Consider the following 6,671-nt stretch of genomic DNA (forward strand, 5'->3'; position numbering starts at 1 on the left):
AATTCCACAACTGTATATATATCGGTATCGGTTTATATCGGAATCGGTAATTTAAGAGTTGGACAATATCGGAATATCGGATAATCGGCAAAAAAAACAGTATCGGACATCTCTAATTATATTCGCCAAACCAGTGCACAGTAAAAAAGACAAGACTGCGATGCATAGCTGCTTCAATACGTGGGAATAGAACAAAAGATACACCAGTGTTTCCCACACTTTAATTTATTTGTGGCGGCCCGCCACGAGAGAATTAAGGCCGCCACAAAAAATTTTTTTTATTTTTTTTGGTCCTGTCCAGCTTCTCAGGCAAATCATATAGTTGATGTAGATGCCCATATAGGCTGTTCAGATTTACTTTACAAAAGAGAAGTGTAGGATCAAGATTTTTGGAGCTCTTTGTTCAGTGGATCAGATGTTTGATGAAGCTTTGTGTCTATCTACCACCACTACTGTTTTCTGTTTATTTGTTACTGACTGTGGGAGGACACCTCTGCCTCTGTTTCACTTTATGTTGCTGGTAAATAATATGGTTGTAGTAGTAGGCTAAAGTTAAATTATTTAGTATGCACTAATTAAAGGAGCAGAACTTTAAGAGACATTTTAGCTTTTATATTTTTATACGATATATTTTTTGTAAGAACCACAATTAATAAATATATTTCAGTGAATAACTTATTGTTCAAATCTGTATATAAATATGTACATAAAGTGTTGTAATTATATTGTAAAATGGATGGATGGATGGATGGATGAACGTTTAAAACAAAACTGTTATTATTAATTAGTAAGTATACATTTTTTGATGTCGGCCCACCTTTTGCAGCTATTGCAGCTTCACCTCTTCTGGGAAGGCTGTCCACAAGGTTGCGGAGTGTGTTTATAGGAATTTTCTACCATTCTTCCAAAAGCGCATTGGTTAGGTCACACACTGATGTTGGTCGAGAAGGCCTGGCTCTCAGTGTCCGTTCTAATTCATCCCAAAGGTTAAAAATTTAAAGTACCAATGATTGTCACTCACACACTAGGTGTGGCGAAATTATTCTCTGCATTTCACCCATCACCCTTGATCAGGGGGGAGCAGTGGACAGCAGCGGTGCCACGCCCGGGAATAATTTTTGGTGATTTAACCCCCAATTCCAATCCTTGATGCTGAGTGCCAAGCAGGGGGGTAATGGGTCCCATTTTTATAGTCTTTGGTATGACTCGGACGGGGGTTTGAACTCACAACCTACCGATCTCAGGGCGGACACACTAACCACTAGGTGTTCTATTGGGTTCAGGTCAGGACTCTGTGCAGGCCAGTCAAGTTCATCCACACCAGACTCTGTCATCCATGTCTTTATGGACCTTGCTTTGTGCACTGGTGCACAGTCATGTTGGAAGAGGAAGGGGCCCGCTTCAAACTGTTCCCACAAGGTTGGGAGCATGGAATTGTCCAAAATGTTTTGGTATCCTGGAGCATTCAAAGTTCCTTTCACTGGAACTAAGGGGCCAAGCCCAACTCCTCTTTGCACTATGCGCTTCAGCATCCGCTGAACCCTCTCTGTCAGTTTACGTGGCCTACCACTTTGTGGCTGAGTTGCTGTTGTTCCCAAACTCTTCCATTCTCTTATAATAAAGTTGACTTTGGAATATTTAGGAGGGAGGAAATTTCACGACTGGATTTGTTGCACAGGTGGCATCCTATGACAGTTCCACGCTGGAAATCACTGAGCTCCAAAAATGTTTGTAGAAACAGTCTCCATGCCTAAAGTGCTTGATTTTATACACCTGTGGCCGGGCCAAGTGATTAGGACACCTGATTCTCATCATTTGGATGGGTGGCCAAATACTTTTGGCAATATGGTGTAGTTCAAAGAAAAACACAAAGCATCTCAGCATTGTGTTATATTGCAGGTGACATTGTGTAAGTTGTAAGCAGTATCAACCTTTTATTTTGTTTTGTTACGCCTCTTTTGGTGTGTGTGTTTCCTTATTGAATTGATCTTTCAAAAGGATAGTTGCAGGCGGTAAATACTGCACTTTAAAGACCCCTGAAATATTCCATAAATGTATTTTTCTGCATACTGTTGTAGGTGAGTGTTTATTTGACGTACGCATTAGTGCAGATGTGTATTTATGTAACGATGGACAGAAATAAGGAGATCAATGCTCATAAAGCGGTGCACAAATTTTAGGCCGTTTCATTTCCATATGCTAAATCAGGCCTGGGCAATTATTTTACTCGGGGGGACCAGATTTAGATAAAAAAGTGTGTCTGGTGGCCAGTATATCTATTTTTAGGAACACTAATACAAAACCTCACTATAATGATTGAAAGCTAAAAACGTTATGACAGACTGCCTTAAAAAACGGAATGGAATTAGACATTTTTTTACTGAATGAGACACCCAAAATGTGCATTAAAATAAAGAATGTGGGATTTACAATATTAACTATGAATGATAAAACACTGAATATTGACAACATATTTTACAATCAACCGAAACGCAACCAAAATGTAAAAAACAGTGGAAAAAGCCTCACCTATAATCTGAGATACCTCATAGTGACCATAGTAAGTAATTAGATGACCATAGTAACTAATTATATGACCATAGTAACTAGTATATGATGCCGATTCCAACCATTGAAAGACAGTATAGTTGAAGACTTACGGTCATTAGAAAACATCACTGCACATCATAATGGCAGCTACACTTTACATCTTAAAGGCCTACTGAAACCCACTACTACCGACCACGCAGTCTGATAGTTTATACATCAATGATGAAATCTTAACATTGCAACACATGCCAATACGGCCGGGTTAGATTACTAAAGTGCAATTTTAAATTTTGCGCGTAATATCCTGCTGAAAACATCTCGGTATGATGACGCCTGCGCGTGACGTCACGGATTGTATAGGACATTTTGGGATAGCATTGTGGCCAGCTATTAAGTCGTCTGTTTTCATCGCAAAATTCCACAGTATTCTGGACATCTGTGTTGGTTAATCTTTTGCAATTTGTTCAATGAACAATGGAGACAGCAAAGAAGAAAGCTGTAGGTGGGAAGCGGTGTATTAGCGGCCGGCTGCAGCAACACAAACACGTAGCCGGTGTTTCATTGTTTACATTCCCGAAAGATGACAGTCAAGCTTTACCATTGGCCTGTGGAGAACTGGGACAACGGAGACTCTTACCAGGAGGATTTTGAGTTGGATACGCAGACGCGGTACCATGAGTATGCAACCAGAATGTTGATAAGCATTTTGTTTAATTTCAACCAGAATGTTGATAAGCATTTTGTTTAATTTGTATGTGTAACGCAGTACGCAGCTGCGGCTTCCAAACATTTGATCGCTTGCCCGTACGTGCGTGCCGCTATGTGCATGTCACGTACGTAACTTTGGGGAAATATATGTGCTGTATGAACTTTGGGGAGGTGAACGGTACTTTGGGCTGTGGGATTGAGTGTGTTGTGCGGGTGTTTGATTTGTATTGGCGGGTTATATGGACGGGAGGGGGGAGGTGTTTGTTATGCGGGATTAATTTGTGGCATATTAAATATAAGCCTGGTTGTGTTGTGGCTAATAGAGTATATATATGTCTTGTGTTTATTTACTGTTTTAGTCATTCCCAGCTGAATATCAGGTCCCACCCGCCTCTCACAGCATCTTCCCTATCTGAATCGCTTCCACTGCCCTCTAGTCCTTCACTCTCACTTTCCTCATCCCAGAATCTTTCATCCTCGCTCAAATTAATGGGGAAATCGTCGCTTTCTCGGTCCGAATCGCTCTCGCTGCTGGTGGCCATGATTGTAAACAATGTGCAGATGTGAGGAGCTCCACAACCTGTGACGTCACGCTACTTCCGGTACAGGCAAGGCTTTTTTATCAGCGACCAACAGTTGCGAACTTTATCGTCGATGTTCTCTACTAAATCCTTTCAGCAAAAATATGGCAATATCGCGAAATGATCAAGTATGACACAGAATGGACCTGCTATCCCCGTTTAAATAAGAAAATCGCATTTCAGTAGGCCTTTAAACATCTAAAACAATTATTTGGGAATGTCCGGCGGGTCCGATTGAAAAGCTCAACGGGCCGCATGTGGCCCCCGAGCCTTAATTTGCCCAGGTCTGTGCTAAATGGACAAAAAAATTAATTGGCTGTGAAAAGAAAAAACATGAGCGAACTGCAAAATATATTTTGGAGTCAAATATGAGCATGTTGTCATTGGTGGTCTTTTAGGTTACTTTAAATATTAACTTAAATGTTTAGTTCATCGACACGCACCATTTTCAAAACGTTTTACATTGTTTAACTTAACTACATTTAAAATTTGTTTACTCTTGAATGGTAAAAAACAAACAAAAAACCCCCACTAATATTAATATTTATGATGCTATTACTAGTAAGTAGAGTGTATTTTACTCAAGAGTTTAGATTTAGAGTACTTTATATGCCAGAACGTTCTGGAAGACGTCATCACAACAGACTGAACATGCGAGAAACTTCCAGAATGAACACTTTTCTCCAAACGATAACGCTTATTGGTTGAACATTTTTATTTTTAGGTGACGTACCGGTTAACCCCCAAAAAAATAGTGACTTCGTATCGTTTAGCGAAGTCAAATTCGAATTATTAATACGCGCTCCTATAGTGACGTCACGAAAAAAAATACGTTAGCTTCCATGTTTGCTAGCTCCGTTAGCTTTTTGCTTTTCTTATTAAAACGGTGTCGTTAAAATTAGTACAACAAAATAAGATTTTAAAGAATGCGACAAAAAAAACGTCATATAGGAAATTCCGCTGTGATAAATAAGTTGACACTCACCTTGGCTATGGCCGACAATGTCCTCCTTATGGCCCCAAGCAGCTGGTATGGTAGAAGTACACTGACTTGACACAGTACACTAGCGCTAGTACACTCACAAGCAGCACACGCTGCTAACTAAGACAGCGTCTAGTGCACCCGCTCGCACTACCGCTGCTGCGTTCAGGGACTGTCGGACTCTGGACAACGCGGCGATCAAAACCACAACGAAGACGTCTTCGCCTTATCGTAACGACAGCACTCGCCGCGCATGTTAGGGCGCGAACGCGAATGCAATCTCCAAAAGTTTGTCTTGTTTTATTTTAGCGCTATGTCACCCTCTGTGAACAACGTCGATTCGTTCGTTTCCATTCTAAGACGAGGGGTGCACGAAGGCAGCACGCCTTTGAGCGTCCATCGTGACGCAGTCGGCAAAATGAGGTATTTTTTAATTAAGTCCGACAACAGGCGCCAAAAAAATGCACATTCCGTCAATAAACATTTTAAAGTTGACAAAAAGTGATACATGGCATTTTTTTAGCATCTCCTGTCACAAATTTCGAACGATATCTGCGCCACCTGTCGGTCACCGTGGGCAAAGTCTGTCCCGGAACTACTCTTTCAAATTGGAAGTTCAATTTTAACCGTTAAAATCTCCAAGTGAGCTGAATAATATCATATATAAAGTAAGCTGTTGCATTAATGTGATTTTAGAAGCTCAGTTCTCAAGCAATACTCTTTTATTATGCACATTAATTAGCAACTCCAGCACTTGACCAATGTTTGAATCAATTCAGTACCAGCTACTGCCCGCTAGATGGTGCTGCAACACAGCAAAAATAGCCCTGTGACGTGGGGTTGAGTTTTTTGGGGGCAGGAAAGAAGACACGCTTTGGGAATCATTTAGAACAGGGGTGTCCTAACTTTTTCCACTGAGGGCCCCGCACTAAAAAATCAAAGCAAGCGAGGGCCATTTTGATGTTTTTTATTTTAAAAACCAATACAATATATGTATAAAAAATATACATTTAGGCCTCCACTCAGGCTTGATCCCGGGACCTCAAAGGGTTTTGGTCAAAAAAATATAAAAAATGTGTCATTCAGTATTATTATTATTTTTTTTTTTTTTAAATTTAAATCTCTAGATCAACATTAGGTCTATATGTCAATATAACGTTTTCAAAGATTTAAGTTGCATGCTCTTTTTGTCAAAGAAAACCCTTTTTTTTATGGAAAAAACACAAAATATGCAATATTTTCACCCGATACAATTTTGAAGTGGAATATTTGAGATTATATAATAATTGGAGCCTTAAAAAGGTCAATAACTCATAACACCATTGATTTTAATTCATTATTATTTTTTGAGCAATGACACTTAAAAACAAATCACACTAAAATTATTGGGGATTCAAAAGGGTCCTACTCATTAGTGTTAAAAAATAAATTCTAAAATTATTTACTGTTTACTTTCAACACAATAATCTCGAGATCCACTTCCGATCTACCCGTCAATTATAAGTTTTATTGTTGTTTATGTTTTTTGTTTGTTAGTTTTAGGCCCTTATTTTAAAAAAAATCAGCTCAGTTTTTTATATGGCAAACACAAAATAAGCAACATTTTCCCCAAAAAATACCTCAAAGTGGAATATTTAATGTGACTTAATTGGAGCCTTGAATAGGTCAATAATTCATACTAACATTGATTTTGATTTATTATTGTTTTTTAAACAAATAAACAGCCTGCATGGCAGCTTTGTGTTAGTAGAGTAAACATTACAACATTTTCTTGTTACATTTCACCTGTTTGCTCTTATATACCACTTTTTATGTTTTTAATTTTTTTCAATCGTATTTTTAAAATGTGC

At 38.9% G+C, this 6,671-nt stretch overlaps 1 protein-coding gene across 1 annotated transcript in view; it reads right to left on the bottom strand.

The window, feature by feature from the left end:
• The window catches only part of dnajb6b (DnaJ heat shock protein family (Hsp40) member B6b), a 50,234-nt gene extending 45,049 nt beyond the window's left edge, over positions 1-5,185 (bottom strand). The window contains exon 1 of the mRNA XM_062021630.1: positions 4,825-5,185. The gene's annotated coding sequence lies outside the window, so the exon portion shown is untranslated. The remainder of the gene's footprint in view (positions 1-4,824) is intronic.
• Positions 5,186-6,671: the final 1,486 nt, after the last annotated feature.

The sequence above is a fragment of the Entelurus aequoreus genome, linkage group LG15 (assembly GCF_033978785.1).
Source record: "Entelurus aequoreus isolate RoL-2023_Sb linkage group LG15, RoL_Eaeq_v1.1, whole genome shotgun sequence".
Classification (NCBI taxonomy): Eukaryota; Metazoa; Chordata; class Actinopteri; order Syngnathiformes; family Syngnathidae; genus Entelurus; species Entelurus aequoreus.